Below are 18,676 nucleotides of genomic sequence, written 5' to 3'. Positions count from 1 at the left end.
AGGAAAAACAATTGGGTGTTCCGAATAGAAAGTCAGATTAAGATTACAAACTCTCATCGATCAGAAATAGAAACTAAAGCCTAATCGAGATTGCATCAGAAAACTGGAATAATTAGATTTGTAAATCCACAATATCAAACCCTAACATATCGACCTACTTTAACCAAACCTTGAACCTGTTTCAACGGCTTCAACGTGATGTGAGCCATCCTAGTAGTTGAATAACTAAAACTGAAGACCAATTGTTGATCCTCTCTCTCATTGATTTGATGATAATCCCTTTTATCTTTCGAAGTATTATGTTTATGTCTTTTCACTTCCAGCGATCATCACTGAGTCTGTTCAGTGATCATTGAAACATGTATTGTAATCCTATAGCGACAACGATACATCAAGAAGACAAAACTCACACCCAAGAACCTTCAGTGAATGTCAAAGACTAAAACTGAAGAATAGTGACTAGTGCATTCGTGATCTGAAGTGGTATTCAATAATTACAACCTGGTCAACATACTTGTGAAGACTGCATAAGCCTCAGTGAATGCTGAAGAAACCTCTAACGTTATTCCAATATTCAGTGATCAAATGAAGCTTGCCATGCACGATTTGTTTTTGTCTTGTCCTTCCACACACAAATGACAAACCCATACCCTCTCAAGAGTATAGTACTGCACAGAGCCGAATAGTCGAATCTAGTGCCCACCAACTCCATGAAAGAATGTCTGCTCATGAATAGAGAATAATACTATTCACTGTAGCAAAGGACAAACTTTCCTTTAAGAGTAGTGTTTTCTTCTCTTCTTGTTTAGTTGTTTATCTGCATTTTATTATCTCTTCTTTGTTTCTAGATAATTTACTTCTTTACAAATGTCTTTACAAAACACCAACATAAACTTTCACGACAATGGCTCTCTAGCCAAGCCTTCCCGATTTAATAGAGACAACTTCAGTCTCTGGAAAAATCGGATGTCTCTCTTCTTGGAGGGTGTGGATCCTGAGATTTCACATTATATAGAGAATGGACCTTATGTTTCATACGCTATATCTCTGGTTGTTCCTGAAATAGCTACGACTGCCACGATTCCTGAACGGCAGATTCCAAAGCTTCTTCATTAATGGAGTGATGAAGAAAAGAATAAAGTGGCTATATATACTTGTGCGGGATTTATAATAGCCATGTCTCTTCCTAACGAGGTTTATCATTTTGTTATCAAGCTTAGAACCTTGAAATTCATGTGGGACACTCTTTGTGTTCTATATGAAGATATTTCTCAAGTACAAGAGTCGAGGAAAATTAATCTAGTAAGACAATACGAAAGTTTTCCCTGTGGAAATAATGAAACATTGTCTAAAGCACGTCAACGATTTAATTGTATTCTTATCGAATTGAGGACTACTGGAAGGGAATATTTCAATTCTGAAACTTTGACGAAGTTTCTGGAATGTTTGCTAGAATCTTGGGATACATATTCTATGTGTCTCAAAATGTCCAATGATATGTTCTCCTTCTCTCTAAGTTCTCTTTATGGGATACTGCTTAATTGTGAGCAGTCTCGTCAACTGAAGAGGAATCTTATCAAAGATTCTAGAGAAATAAAAAGCTCTCATTTAGCTTTGATCTCTGAGGATTTTTCAGCTGATCTCCCATCTTCTTCTATTCCTCTTGTTTCTTCTGTTTCTTTGACAAATTTTAAACCCCACCAACTTTGAGGACTTGTTAGATTATGATCTTGCAGAGTTTGATGAGTCACTGTCCCTTTTAACCAAGTCATTTAAAAGGTTCGCCATAAAAAGAAACTTCCGCAGATCTCCTTCGCTGACTATCTCGGATAAGCTAAAGCCAAATCATATTGACAAGGCTTCAGCGATCTGCTACAACTGTCAGCGCAAAGGTCACTTTGCGAGTGATTGCAGGTTAAAGAAGACTATGACGCCATATTCAAAAACCCCATCCTCCTTCAGGCCCAAAGACGATAATTATCTAAAGTTCAAGGAGAAGTATAAGAAGATGAAGAGTTCTCAACGAAAGGGAAATTGTCTTATCGCTGAAGAAAATGACTGGGATGATTCTTTTGACGAATCATCCTCAGATGAGGAAGACACAACCTATCTCTGTCTAATGGCCAAAGATGTCAGATAAGAATATTCTGAGACATCAACCTCCAGTGATCCCTCATCATCCACTCTTGTTCAAGTATGTTCCCTGAATGAACTCTCTTCTTCTTCTTCTGTCCCCGATAGCCTATCAGCGTTAGATACATTCACGATTGACTTTTACAATGCCCTGAATAGAAAATCCAAATTAAAAATGCTTAATCATCAACTTTAAGAACAGTTGAGGATTTGTCATTCTAAGATCAAAGAGCTGACCAAGATCGCGGAAGATCTTAAGGATCAGGCCATTGTAAATCAGACCATCAGAAAGCTATTGTTGAACTCAAAGCTGAGAAGGCTACCATTGAAGGGTGGTACAAAGCCTCTATTAAAGAAGACTGTGACGCCATCTTCAAAAACCCCATCCTCCTTCAGGCCCAAAGACGATAAATATCTGAAGCTGAAGGACAAGTATAAGAAGATGATGAGTTCTCAATGAAAGGGCAAACGTCTTATCGTTGAAGAAATGACAGGGCTGATTCTTCTGACGAATCATCCTCAGATGAGGAAGACATGACCTATATTTGTCTAATGGCCAAAGATGTCAAGGAAGAATCTTCTGAGACATTAACCTCCAGTGATCCCTTATCATCCACTCATGCTCAAGTATGTTCCTTGAATGAACCTCTTCTTCTTCTTCTTCTTCTTCTTCTTCTTCTTCTTCTGTCCCTGATAGCCTATCAGCGTTAGATACATTGACGGTTGACTTTTGCAGTGCCCTGAATGGCAAATCCATAGTAGAAATGCTTAGTCTTGATCTTCAAGAACAGTTGAGGATTTGTGATTCTAAGATCAAAGAGCGGACCAAGATCGAGGAAGATCTTAAGGATCAGGTCATTGTAAATCAGACCATCAATATCGAGTGTGAATATCTATAGCTGAGCGTAAGAAAGCTATTGCTGAACTCAAGGCTGAGAAGGCTACCTTTGAAGGGTGGTGCAAAGCCTCTGTCAAAGCCTCTGAGATCATCAACGCTCAGATTCCTGCCAAGATTAAGACTGGTCTAGGCTTCTCATATGATCAGAAAGAAAGCGTAACAGACAGGTGCATACTGAAGTTTGGCACCTTCGTCTCCTCTATTCCTGACAGTTCTTACTCTCAGTCTTCTATCACTGAAAGTCATCTTGAAGGAACTCCTTTGAGTTCAGGTCATAAAGACAAAGGTAAATCCATTGTCAAAGCACCTCTTCCCAAGAAGGTAGATAAGTCACATAGATCAAGATCTATTCCTTTAGCTTGTGCACCTTCATCTTCTTCTTGGATCAAGATATCTGAATCTTCTCAGCAATTTATGTCAAGACTTAAGGTGAATGTTTCACCCAAGGACTTTAAATCCTCGGTTGTTCCTCCTAGAACAAATGAGAAGAGAATCTTTGGAGCTTGTCCCAATTCTATTCCTCTGGTACTTCCTGGCCAGAAAGTTGGTTTCAACTATAAGAAGTTTAGACACTGTGGTGACACTACACATATTTCCAGCAAGTCTCCTTTTATCGCCAAGGCTGGTCCTCCAGCCAAGAGAAAGAAAGTGGCCAAGGCTGAGAAATCAACCAAGGTGAAATTTGCCACTAAAGTTGTAAAAACAAGTAAAGTGAAGAAAACCACTAAAGCCTTTTCCTCAGGCTTAGTGAAGACACCTACTGACTCTAAGTCTTCAGCATCAGGGGTTGTTATTCCTAATACTACTGAAGCCTCTTCTTTAGGCTCAGTGAAGACTTCTACTGACTCTGAGTCTTCAGTTTCAGTGGATGTTGCCTCTAACTCTGCATGACCCAAAGAAAAATAGGTACTAAAGCAATCTTAATCTGTTTATGTGTGAAAAAATTCAAAGACATTTGGTATCTCGTTAATGGATGTTCAAGACATATGACTGGAGATAAATCCCTGCTCATTGATTACAAGGATGAAAGAGGCCCTTCCGTGACCTTTGGAGGAAACGGAAAAGGATATACCAAAGGCTTTGGTATATTAACCAACGGCTATGTTGAAGGACTAAAGCACAATCTTCTTAGCATTAGTCAGCTGTGTGATAAAGATTTCACAGTAAAATTTTCTTAGAATTCATGCTACGTCTTCGACAAGTATGATAAGGTTGCTCTAACCGGTTATCTCCTAGAGAATGTATATATCATCAACAAGGATTCTCCTCTTACTGAGAACAGTTGTTTTCTCTCAAAAGCTTCGTCAGACATCAACTGGCTATGGCACAAATGGCTTTATCTCGAAATAATCTTGTCACTGGACTTCCTCAACACGCATTTGCAAAGAAATCTCTTTGCTTAGCATGTGAGACAGGAAAATAGACAAGAGCTAGATTCAAGTCTAAGCAAATCTCTTAAGTGACCTCTCCACTTCAACTATTGCACATGGATCTATTTGGTCCCGTCAACGTACAATCTATAACTGGAAAGAAATATGCATTTGTCATTGTTGATGAGTACTCTAGGTACACTTGGGTCTTCTTTCTCAGATTCAAAGGTGAAGCAGCTAAAGAAATTATTTGGTTCATCAAAAGAATAGAAGTACTTAACAACATTAAAGTACGATCTATCAGAAATGACCATGGAGCTGAATTCAAAAATTGTGCTACAGATTGCTTCTTTGAGGATAAGGGAGAAGAAATCGAATAATCATTGAGGCTGCTCAATCAATGCTCAGCGAATCTCATTTTCCTACTCAATTCTGGGCTGAAGCTGTCAATACTGCTTATTTCACTCAAAACCGGTCGTTGATCGTTAAGAGATTCTAGAAGACAGCTTACGAAATCTTCCATAGCAGAAAGACTTTTCTCAGATTTCTTCATATATTTGGTTGTACATGTTTCATTCTCAACAACGGTGACTAACTTGGAAAGCTGATGAAGGAATCTTCCTTAGATATTCTTTAGTATCCAAAGCCTTTAGAGTATTCAACAAATGTCAACAAACCATAGAAAAAACTATCCATGCCACCTTTGATGAATCTTAATCAGCTAAATTTAAACCCATCAGTAATAATGATGATGAATTAGAAACTGGATGTTCTTTAATTTTGGACAACCTAAAGCTTCCTTCAGCAATCAACCTAATGTTGATACTCTAGAAGCTGATGATAATCCACTTATTATTCCAGTTGCAACTAATAACCTAAGCGAATCTTCTTCAAAGATCCTTGCAGTGCCCATTTGTTGCATTCCTTCCTCTACTTCAAACACTGACCAATCAGTGAATGAAATGCCTTCAACATCTGAACCTCTATCAGTCGTTGAATCTCTCTCGGAGGCTCTGTTGATCCTCTCTCTCATTGATTTGATGATAATCCCTTTTACCTTTCGAAATATTATTGTTTCTATCTTTTAAGTTCCAGCGATCATCACTGAGTCTGTTTTGCTGAAACACGCATTGTAATCCTACAACGACAACAATACTTCAAGAAGACAAAACTCATACCAAAGAACCTTCAGTGAATATCGAAGACTGAAACTGAAGACTAGTGACTGGCGCATTCATAATCTGAAGCGGTATTCAGTGATTACAACTTGGTCAACATATGTGTGAAGACTGCACAAGCCTCAATGAATGCTGAAGAGACCTCCAGCGTTATTCCAGCATTCAACGATCAAATGAAGCTTGCCATGCACGATTGTTTTTGTCTTATCCTTCCATACACAAAGGAAAACTCATACCCCTTCAAGAGTATAGTACTGCACGAAGCCGACTAGTCGACTCTAGTGCCCACCAACTCCATGAATGGATGTCTGCTCATGAATAGAAAAATGTACTATTCATTGTGGCAAAGGACAAGCTTTCCTCTTAAAGCTTGACGTGTATTCTAACCCTTCTGATTTGGATTTAATGCAATGAGTATAAATAGCAGAGTGCTTTTTCCATGCACTACACATCTATCTACAGAACACATGCGCTTATCTTCAAGCAAGTTAGAATTTCTCTCAAAATTCTAAAGTTCTTACCCAAGAAGTACATCTTTCTGTCTTTATCTTTTCGGCAAATTTCTTATATTTTCTAAGTATATTTGTGTGTAATCTTAGATTATTTTAAATAGGTTATCTTTACCTTTTCAATTTTCGTAAACATTCTGAAAAAAATCTTTATTGATCCTTCTATATCAATATATTTTTAAATACTAAAGTTTTATGTGTTCGCATAAACCCCCTTTCTACAAACCGTTCCTCAAAAATCTTGTAGACCTGGTTGGGCCCAACAAGTGGTATCAGAGCAATGTTTTCTTCTCGTCTTGTTTAGTTGTTTATCTATATTTTATTATCTCTTATTTCTCTAGATAATTTACCGCTTTACAAATGGCTTTACAAAACAAAACACAAACTTTCACGATAATGGCTCTCTTGCCAAACCTCCCCGATTTATAATAGACAACTTCAGTCTCTGAAAAAATCAAATGTCTTTTTTCTTGGAAGGTGTGGATCCTGAGATCCCACATTATATAGAGAATGGACCTTATGTTCCATATGTGATATCTCTGACTGTTCCTGAAACAGCTACGACTGTCGAGATTCCTGAACGACAGATTCCTAAGCTCCCTCATCAATGGAGTAATGAAGACAAGAAGAAGGTGGCTATAGATACTCGAGTGAAATCTGTAATAGCCATGTCTCTTTCTAACGAGGTCTATCATTTTGTGATGAAGCTTAGGACATCGAAATCCATGTGGGACACTCTTTGTGTTCAATATGAAGGTACTTCCCAAGTACAAGAATCGATGAAGATTAATCTAGTAAGACAATATGAAAGCTTTCTATGTGGAAATAATGAAACATTGTCAGAAGTACATCAAAGATTTAATTGTCTTCTTATTGATTTCAGGCCTGTTGGAAGGGAATATTCCAATTCTGAAACTTTGACAAAGTTTCTGAAATGTTTACCAAAATCTTGGGATACATATTCTATGTGTCTCAAAATGTCCAATGATATGTCATCCCTTTCTCTAAGTTCTCTCTAAAAGACACTGTTTAGTCATGAGCAGTCTCGTCAACTAAAGAGGAATCTCATCAAAGATTCTAGAAAAATGAAAAACTTTCCGTTAGTTTTGATCTCTAAAGATTCTTCAGCTGATGTCCCATCTTCTTCTTCTATTCCTCTTGCTTCTTCTTTTTCTTTAACGGAGTTAGATTCTAATAACTCTGAGGATTTGTCAGAGTCTGATCTTGCTGACTTTGATGATTCACTAGCTCTTCTAACTAAGTTTTTTAGAAGATTTGCAGAAAAAGCAACTTCCACAGATTTCCTTCGCTGACCATCATGGATAAGACAAAAGTCAGATTCTATTGACAAGGCTTCAGCGATCTACTACAACCGTCAACGCAAAGGTCACTTTGCGAGTGAATGCAGGTCAAAGAATACTGCGACTCCATCTTCAAAAACCCCATCCTCCTTCGGATCCAAAGACGATAAATATCTGAAGCTGAAGAAGAAGTACAAGAAGATGAAGAGTTCTCAGCGAAAAGGCAAAGGTCTTGTCGATGAAGAACATGATTGGGCTGATTCGTCTGATGAATCATACTCAGATGAGAAAGATACAACCTGTCTCTACTTAATGGACAAGGATGTCAAGGAAGAAACTTTTGAGACATCAACCTCCAGTGATCCCTCATCATCCTCTCTTGCTCGGGCATGTTCCTTGAATGAACTCTCTTCTTCTTCTGTCCCTCATAGCCTATCAGCGTTAGATACGTTGACAGTTGACCTTTACAATGCCTTGAATGGCAAATCGAAAGTAGAAATGCTTAATCTTGATCTTCTAGAACAGTTGAAGATTTGTCATTCTAAGATCAAAGAGTTGTAAACCACACCACTACTATCGAGCGTCAACAAGCTATAGCTGAGTGTGAGCAAGATATTGCTGAACTCAAGGCTGAAAAGGCTACCATTGGAGGATGGTGAAAACTCTCTGTCAAAGCCTCTGAGATCATCAACGCTCAGATTCCCGCCAAGATTTAGATTGGTCTAGGCTTCTCCTATGATCAGGAAGATAGGGTCACTGATAAGTCCATGCTTAAGTTTGGTACCTTCGTCTCTTTTATTCCTGATGCTTCTACCTATCAGTCTTCTATCACTGAGAGTCATCTTGAAGGAACTCCTTTGAGTTCAGGTCGCAAAGACAGAGGTAAGTCCATTGTCGTAGCACCTCTTACCAGGAAGGCTGACAAGTCACATAGATGAAGATCTATTCCTTCAGCTTATGCATCTTCTTCTTCCTCGGGGATCAGAACCTTCTCAGAAATCTAAGTCTAAGTTTAAGGTGAATGTTTCACCTAAGGACTCTAAATCCTCAGTTGTTCCTCCTAGAACAAATCATAAGGGAATCATTGGAGCTTGTCTCTCTTCTCCTCTGATACTTTCTGGCTCTAAAGCTGGTTTCAGCTATAGGAAGTATAGACACTGTGGTGAAAGTACACATATTGCCAACAAGTGTCCTTCTGCCACCAAGACTGGTCCTCCAACTAAGGGAAAGAAAGTAGCCAAGGCTGAGAAATCTACCAAGGCGAAATTTGCCACTAACGTTGCAAAAGTGACTAAAGTGAAGAAAACCACTGAAGCCTCTTCTTCAGGCTCAGTGAAGACAACTAATAACTCTAAGTCTTTAACGTTAGGTGTTGTTATTCCTCTTACCATTGAATCCTATTGTTCAGGCTCAGTAAAGACACCTACTGACTAGTCCTTCAGCGTCAGAGGTTGTTTTTAATCCCACTAAAGCCTCTTCTTTAGGTTCAGTGAAGCCTTCTGTTGACACTGAGTCTTCAGTTTCAGTGGATGTTGAATCTAACTCTGCAGGATCCAAAGAAAAATAGGTACCAAAGCAATCTTAAACCGTTTCCTTGTGCAAGAAGTCAAAGGCATATGGTATCTTAATAGTGGATGCTCAAGATATATGACTGAGGCAAATCCCTGCTCATCGATTACAAGGATGAAAGAGGACCTTCCATAACCTTTGGAGGAAATGCAAAAGGATATACCAAAGGATTTGGTGTATTAACCAATGGTGCAACTATTTTTAAACGTGTTGGATATGTTGAAAGACTGAAGCACAATCTTCTAAGCATCAGTAAGCTGTGTGATAAAGATTTCACAGTGAAATTTTCTAAGAATTCTCGCTACGTCTTTGATAAGGATGAGAAGTTTGCTCTAACCGGTTCTCGTCTAGAGAACGTATATATCATGAACATGGATTCTTCTCTTAATGAGAACAGCAGTTTTCGCTCAAAAGCTTCGTCAGATATCAACTGGCTGTTGCACAAACGACTTTCTCATCTCAACTTCAAAACACTCAGTGAGTTGTCTCAAAATTATCTCGTCACTGGTCTTCCTCAACATACCTTTGCAATGGAATCTCTTTGCTCAACATGTGAAAAAGGAAAATATACAAGAGCTAGCTTCAAGTCTAAACAAATCTTTTCAGTGACATCTCCATTTCAGCTATTGCACATGGATCTCTTTGGTCCTATTAACGTACAATCCATAGCTGGAAAGAAATATACACTTGTCATTGTTGATGAGTACTCCAGGTACACTTGGGTCTTCTTTCCCAGATCCAAAAGTGAAGCACCTGAAGAAATTATATCATTCATCAAAAGCATAGAAGTACTTAAGAATATTAAGGTACGATCTATCAGAAGTGACCATGAAACTGAATTTAAAAACAGTACTATGGATAGCTTCTTTGAGGACAAGGGAATTTCTCACAACTTCTCTTCTGTGAGAACTCCTCAATAAAATGGTGTCGTTGAAAGGAGAAATTGAACAATCATTGAGGATGATTAATCAATGCTTAACGAATCTCATCTTCCCACTCATTTCTGGGCTGATGCTGTCAATACTGCATGTTTCACTCAAAACCGGTCGCTAATCATTTAGAGGTTCAAGAAGACAGCTTACGAACTCTTCCACAGCTAATCATTTTGGTTACACATGCTTTATTCTCAACAAGCATGATCAACTTGGAAAATTCGATGCCAAAGCTCATGAAGGAATCTTTCTTGTATATTCTTTAGTATCCAAAGTCTTCAGAGTATTCAACAAATGTTGATAGACCATAGAAAAAACTATTCATGTCATCTTTGATGAATCTCAATCAGCTAATTCTGAACCCATCAGTAATGATGATGAAGAAGATGCTGAACCTCTATCAGTCGCTGAATCTGAGGCTTCTTTAGCAATTCTACCCATTGTTGAAGAATCTACAGCTGAAGCCAGATCTTCTGTTTCTGAACATCAATGCTTAGATGACAATTCTCTACCTGCTCAACAATGGACAAAAGACCATTCTATTCCACAAATTCTTTGTGATCCAAGTGTAGGTATTCAGACACGACGTGGTTTAGGTAATATCTGTCTCTTTGTCAAGTTCCTTTCACTAGTTGAACCCAAGAAAATCTATGATGTTATCTCAAAACCTAGCTGGGCCATTGCCATGCAAGAGGGGCTCATTGAGTTTGATAGGAATAAAGTCTCGTACCTTGTCCCATGTCTGTTTGACAAAACTGTGATAGGCACCAAACGGGTTTATTGCAATAAGTTAGATGAACAAGGTGCGGTAACACGTAACAAGGCTTGTCTTGTTGCTCAGAGTTATAGACAAGAAGAAGGAATCAATTATGATGAAACCTTCACACCAGTGGCTAGACTCGAAGCTATTCGACTCTTCCTAGCCTTTGCTGCCCATAAAGACTTTAAAGTCTACCAAATGGATGTAAAGAGTGCTTTCCTAAATGGAACACTCAAAGAGGAAGCTTATGTTGAACAATCTCCAGGGTTTCTTGACACTAAGTATCCAAATCATGTTTATCGTCTGAATAAAGCTCTTTACGAGTTAAAATAGACCCTCGTGCCTGGTATGATACCCTCTCCTCATTTCTCATCTCTAGGAAATTTATCCGTGGAAAGATTGACTAGACCTTATTTCTTAGGAAAGTTAAAGGTCATATCATTCTAGTCCAAATTTATGTCGATTATATTATATTTGGTTCCACTAATCCTTCTTTGTGTTTTCGGTTCGCTAATCACTTGAAGTAAGAATATCATATGAGTATGATGGGAGAAATAACCTATTTTCTAGGTCTCCAGATCAAGCACTCCGATAAAGGTATCTTTATCAGCCAATGTAAGAGTGTCCGAGATATGCTGAAAAAGTTTGATCTATCCAACAATTCTTCTATGAAAACTCTAGTGGCTCCTCCTCTCTCTCTAAACAAGGATCGAAAAGGAAAGACTGTAAACATAACTGTCTATAGAGGAATGATCGGCTCCATGCTGTATCTAATAGCAAGCCGACCAGATATCATGTATTCTACTTGTCTTTGTGTACGATATCAATCTGAACCTAAGGAATCCCATCTTATTGTTGTAAAACTCATATTCGAATATCTGAAGGGAACTTCTAACTTGGGTCTCTGGTAATCTAAGGGTTCAGGTTTTGACCTAATAGGTTATTCGGATAGTGATTTTGTAGGTTGCAAAATTGATAGAAAAATTACCACTGGAGGTTGTCAGCTTCTAGGTGGAAAGTTGGTAAGTTGGACGAGTAAAAAACAAATTCTATGCCCACATCAACAGTTGAAGCTGAATACGTTGCAACTAGAAGCTGCTTTGCCTAAGTCCTTTGGATGAAAAACTAGCTCAACGTTTATGATCTTCAGTTTTCTAAAATTCCAATCTATTGCGATAGCACTAGTGCTATTGCGATTGCAAACAACCATGTTTCTCTCTCCAAGACCAAACATATTGAGATCCGATATCATTTTATCAGAGATCATGTCATGAATGGTAATATTGAACTTCACTTTATTCCCACTGACTACCAACTCGTTGACCTTTTTACAAAGCCTCTTGATGAGACAAGATTCAACATCTTGATCAGTGAACTTGGAATGCTAAACACTGAGGATTAATGTACTTCAGCTATAAGCATTACTCAGCAAGTGAAATGATTCAGTGTTCTTATTCTACCACTGAACTCTTGAGTAATTATGTCTTCTATCTCTAAGGTATGAATACTTATTCTCTCTCTTTAAAACTTAAACCTATCACTGAATCTTTTCATCTTCAGTGATCAAAACGTTTTAAAAGATTGTTTCAGTGATTCTTTCTATCGCTGAACTTTTTAAAAGCAAGTATATCTTTCTATGATATACTATCTTATCTTAAAACAAAAATGATCACTGAACCTTTCCTTATTCAGTGATTCAAAAGTTTTTAAAAGATAGTTTCAGCGTTTCTTCTATCACTGAACCTTTTATGAAAATATATCTCTCTATGATATTTTCTATCTAAAAATAAAAATAATGACTTAACCTTTCCTTATTTAGTGATTCAAAAGTTTTTAAAAGATAGTTTCAGTGTTTCTTCTATCACTGAACTTTTTATGGAAATATATCTCTCTATGATATTTTCTTTCTTAAAACAAAACCATCACTGAAGCTTTTCTCTTTCAGTGATCAATGTTTTAAAAGATTTACTTTTCTTCAGAAATTCTCTTTATCACTGATCCCTTTCAAAAACCTTTCATATTCTTAAGAATGTTGTTTTTGAATATCTTAAAACTTTTTGTTTTAAAAGAAATAGAAAATGAAACGTTTTATGACGACGCTTTTATCTAAACGATATGATTTTTTTAGACACATGTACCGTTCTGACACACGCGACCCCTGAAAATTCCATCCATTCGTGGATGAGAACGTGCTACTTTCTTCAACATTGTACAACTTTTAAAGTCGTAGTGTTCTCTCTCCTATTTACATATCTCTCTCCTCGTACCTATAAATATGAGATTTCTCCTCTCATTTTTGCCTTACGCTTTCAAATACTTTTGTTGAACCTCTGCCTCAAAATCATTTGCAAGCAAGAACTAAAGAACTCTAAAACCTTTCAACCTTCTTCTTCTATGTCTCACAGGTTGATAACTTTTCTTTCTATTTGATTTGTTTTTCTTTTTCTAAGAAACTAATGTTGGGTTACATAAGATCTTGTTCTCTTAAACGATTAACATAAATATTATTAAAACATTCTCCTACTTGGTTATAATCTAAGGTTTCTATACACTTACTCTTCTTGAAAAACCCTAATATTTTCTTTGTGGATTTTTCAAAAGAAGTTTTATTGTTTCAAAACTTAATAGCTCATAACTATATCTTGGATTTCGAACAAATCTGTTATTTCTTATTTCTTATTTCTTATTTATAACAGAAATGTTTGCCAAGAACGTGAGCCTCTCGATTGACGATGGGTCTTTCAAGCCTAATAATCATGTGGCTTTGTTAGACATTCAGTTCAACAAGCCCTACTACGAGGAAGCTGCTACATTCCTCAAGAACTCCCCTATCTCCTTCGCTATCTCCCATGAACCCATCATGGTGAAGGAAGTTCTTCAGCAGTTCTGGATTACTGCTGAAGTTGTTCCAGATACTAACAAGACTGGTCAACCAGTGGAGAAAATCTCCTTCACCTTCAACAGGATGACTGTTAGTTTCGGTGTTGCCACGCTAAGGACCACTCTCCGTCTACCAAAGGGTCCTTATGCCAGTGGACCTTCCACTGAAGATATCATTTTCTGTTTGGATGATATTGGCTACGACTGACCAACAAAGAAGGATTCCAACGATCTCTTGAAGTTGCTTTCAAAAATTGAGAAGAACCACATGTCTGCGGTTTGGCAGTTCTTGTTTTCCTATTTCATTCAATTTATGGGAGGCAAAACTGGTGGACAGGATCAAGCATCCAGAGTTGCTTTAAACATTGGCATCTCTGTCATTTCCCAAAGGCCAATCAACTTTGTCGATGTGATCTTTGAAGATCTGGTGCTGAAGTTGAACAAGCGCTAGAGGGAGAAGGTAGTACATTACACCAGGTTCTAATCCATGGTGTTTGCTAAGATATATAGCAACAAGTACTCCACATAAGGCAACCTGTCCATTTACAAGCTTGGATCCAGAATCTTGGATCATAAGTTGAGAACTGAAGACGTTGCACTCTTCTCAATTGTCCTGCATATCCTTCTTCAGCTTCTCCAATTGTGCCAGTATGTCCTTCTTCCCTTGCTCCGGTGGTCATGACTAAGGAAAAACCCCCAAAGTCTATCCCAACCACCACCTCCCTTTCTTCTAAAAGAACCTCTTCACAAACCACACTTGGTTCTCCAGCAAGGGCCAAAAAATCCAAAAAAGATATAACCACATATCTGGCTGTTACCTCTCAAAAGGTTCCAGCTATTTAAACTAGCCTTAACCCCGAGGCACCTTCAACTTTATCTCCTCCAATCTCTTCAGTGATTTCTGCAGTCACTGTCGTACCTGTGGCTCCTATCCTAGCCGCCTCAGTGACCCAAATCACTGAAGGTGTGAATATCAGCATAGCCACTGCTAAACACCCACTTCCACCATTCTCGCCATCTTCTCCTATCCTTTTTCTTTGGTCTCGACATGTGCTCATGACTCATCAGCGATTGTCCTCGTTGATGATGAAACACCCACCTAAGGACCTGAGGTTGCTCCTCTCGAAACATCTCAGTCAATGGACGCCTATCCTCTCGAAGGCAACTTGGAGAGAACCAACATCAATCCTTCAGATAGTGCCGATGAACCCTCAAGTAGTCTTCCAACCTACCCTTTCATTTCCTCTAACCCCGAGTTATCTTACGCTCAACCATCTTCTTTTTTAGGTCCTTGTGATGAAGGAACGCCAGCCATGGAAGAAGAATATAAAATGGCTGATAACGTGAAGCTGCTACCCTCGGCCGTAGAGACTGTCTTCATAAAAATGGATGAAGTCCATTAAGGCATGCCTCTCAGGGGTGAAGTTTCCTTTAACCTCTCAAATATCAAAGTTGGCATCAATGATGTTAAGGAACAGCTTTTGGCGATGCAAGTTGCTGTACGCACCAACATTGAGGCTATCTCTGCTCTAAACAGCAAAGCCGATGAAGCGAATGCTCAGCTTTCCAGGCATGGTTAGTTGTTGCAGTAGATATTGTAGCTTCTTCAACATCCAGTACCAGTTCCAATGCCCTCCTTCACAGTTATGGATCGCCTCTTGTTAGATCAGGATCTTGAAGTCTGTCTTCTTCAAGTTAGATCGCTGACCCTGCTTGAACAGCGAATGGACATCATAGCACTAAGTCTTGATAACCTCTTCCCTCGTCATGCTGATGACAAAGAAGGGGAGAAAGATTTTGATGCTGTTGCTATTGCTGCTGTCCCTACAGCTGAAGCTGAACCTGATGTTTCTAGAGCTGAAGCTAATGAAGCTGAGGTTCTTGATGATACTATCACTTCCCTTGAAGCTAATGAAGCTGAGATTGTTGATGATACCATCACTTCCCTTGGAGCTAATAAAGCTGAGGTTGTTGATGATGTCGTCAGAGCTGATGCTGAAGCTCATGACAAAGACCTTCATATCACCCCTGCAGCTGATGTTAGTGATGAGAAAGCTGATGATAAAGACGATGAAAATGAAGATGACGATGACTTTCCATCCCTTCCAGACGTTGGAAAGGATCTCGATGCTGATAATGATGAAGACGACGATGACGACGACTTCTCGATTCAGTACCACAAACTTGCCAGCGCTTTGAAAGGAATCTCTCTTAGAGATTCTTAATCCCAGGAGGAAAAAGAGAAAGAAAAAGAGAAAGAGACTTCCACAAAGAACCAAAACACCTCCTCCAAAGACAAAGGTGTTGCTGAAAAAGGAAATCTGAAAGTTCTCTTCAAACCTGTCGTTCCTCAAGAATATACTGAACCCTCCTGGTTTGCAAACGTAACTTCCTTATTTCAACTTTCTTTTTCTATGCCATCTACTACCTGTGGTCGTCTAGAGGAATGGGTACCCGAAAGCCTAACCTCCAGAGTTCCTAGCGACCAACAGATGACTCAGCTTAAGGAGTCACTCGACCAAACTAGTGTAAAAATTCCTCTTCGTACCTCTAGTTGTGGTAAGTTTGACTTCCTGTCTGAAGCCAAAAGATTCGAGGCACTCAAGGCTGAGGAAGAACTCAATCTTCAACGACAACAGACTGAGTACAGCCTAAGTTCTTCCAAACAAATCGTCTAAAAAGAAGGTGAACGTTGTCAAGGCCCAAGCTAAGTTGCTTTCCAATGCAGAAGCTGAACATGAAAAGGCAATGAAGCTAAATGACCGAGACAGAAAATGGAGCGAAGATCGTTTGAATAAAAGATTAAGTCCTCACCGCATCTCAAACGTCACAACCAATAGGCGGATGAAAGATTATGGACTTCTCATCTCCATGCTCATCACTAGAGACAACCTTGAAGCTGTTACAGAGTATCCCTCCTACGTTGGACAATACGGCTACAGTGAATGGCTGGAAATCCACCAAGCCATTCAACACTCAAAGTCATGGAACAAACCAATGATTGAAGACATCCTCAACGAGGTGATCAAGAAGATGTCCAAATTCGTTGTTGTACCTACAAAGCCTTCATTGAAGAAAGGTGGAAGAAGAAAACCTTCAGATCCTAATGATGGACCAACTCTAAGGAATAAACATGAAACAAACTTCTCCATGGACAAAATCCTGAAGGATTCGAAGAAGCCAGACATCTTCATGTTGAACCTCTCTTTGCGAAGGATCCTAACATACCCATCAATGTGCATCTAAAGCCTGAGTTTGAATTTATATTCCTTGACTACGTATGCGAACACAACTTCCAGAGAATGTCTGAGTTTAATCTTTGTCCAATGGAACATGTTGTTTATCCAAGATATTGGTTGGACAATAATCTTTATGGTGAAATGATAGACCACAAGATCATTGTAAGTCTTATTTTTCTATCGACTTTAGCGACATAGATTAGTGATAGAATTTTGTCTTGTAAATTTATCATTCATTGTAAGTCTTATTTTTATATGTCTATTCTTTCAGTGTATAACTTATATGTAATAAGTCTAGAATGTACTGACTGAAACACTTGTAATTATCCTTTGATTAATATTAGTATTTCATCAGGCTCACTGAAAAAGATCCTTGAAAAGAGTAATAGGGACACATGTCTATGAGTTCTAGTGTGCTCTTACAGTCACTGACAATCTTCAGTCAGTGAACATGCTTTTAGTTTCAGTTTCCATTCTTGTACTTTTTCTTAAACTCGTAACTTAAGAAAACTTATATAAGTAAAAACTATATCACTGAAAAAGATCCCAAAATAGGTAAAATGGACATGTACTTTATATGTAACTTTTTCTTACTATTAAACCTTAAAACAATTTTCTTTATGTTGCTTTGTCATCATCAAATAGGGAGAGATTGTTGATCCTCTCTCTCATTGATTTGATGATAATCCCTTTTACCTTTCGAACAATTAATGTTTCTATTTTTTCAGTTCCAGCAATCATCACTAAGTCTATTAAGTGATCGTTGAAACACGCATTATAATCCTATAGCGACAGCGATACTTCAAGAAGACAAAACTCACACCAAAGAACCTTCAGCGAATATCGAAGATTGAAACTGAAGATTAGTGACTGGCGCGTTCGTGATCTGAAGCGTTATTCAGTGATTACAACCTGGTCAACATATGTGTGAAGACTATATAAGCCTCAGAGAATACCGAAGAGACCTCTAGCGTTGTTCCAGCATTCAGCGATCAAATGAAGTTTGCCATGCACGATTGTTTTTGTCTTGTTCTTCCATACACAAAAAACAAACCCGTACCCTTTCAAGAGTATAGTACTACACGAAGCGGACTAGTCGACTCTAGTGCCCACCAACTCCACAAAAAGATGTCTTCTCGTGAATAGACAAATGTACTATTCACTATTGCAAAGGACAAGATTTCCTCTTAAAGCTTGATGTTTGTTCTAACCCTTCTACTTTGCATTTAATGCAATGGGTATAAATAGCTGAGCGCTCTCTCCATGCATTACACATCTATCTACAGAACATATACGCTTATCTTCAAGCAAGTTAGAATTTCTCTCAAAATTCTAACGTTCTTACCCAAGAAAAACATCTTTTTGTCTTTATATTTTCGGCAAATATCTTATATTTGCTAAGTATATTTGTGTGTAATGTTAGATTGTTTTAGATAGGTTATCTTTACCTTTTCTATTTCCGCAAACAATCTGCAAAAAATATGTATTGATCCTTCTATATCAATATATATTTTTAAATATGAAAGTTTTATGTGTTTGTATTCATCCACCCCTGTACAAATTGTTCCTCTAAACTCTTGTAGACCCGACTGGGATGAATGGGCTCCTTTAGCAATTCTACCCATTGCTAAAGAATCTGCAGCTGAAGCCTCATCTTCTATTCCAGAACATCAATGCTCAGATGACAATCCTCTAACAGCTCAGCGATGGGTAAAATACCATTCTATTTATCCAATTCTTGGTGATCTAAGTACAGGTATTCAGACACGACGTGGTGTAGGTAATATCTGTCTCTTTGTCAACTTCCTTTCTTTAGTTGAACCCAAGAAAATCAATGAGGCTATCTCAGACCCTAGTTGGGTCATTTCCATGCAGAGGAGGAACTCAATGAGTTTGATAGGAACAAA

The sequence above is a fragment of the Cynara cardunculus genome (genome assembly GCF_001531365.2).
Source record: "Cynara cardunculus var. scolymus isolate 2C chromosome LG 3, CcrdV1, whole genome shotgun sequence".
In the NCBI taxonomy this organism is placed as follows: Eukaryota; Viridiplantae; Streptophyta; class Magnoliopsida; order Asterales; family Asteraceae; genus Cynara; species Cynara cardunculus.
The sequence above is the reverse complement of the archived record's forward strand: the minus strand, read 5'-3'. Positions refer to the sequence as shown.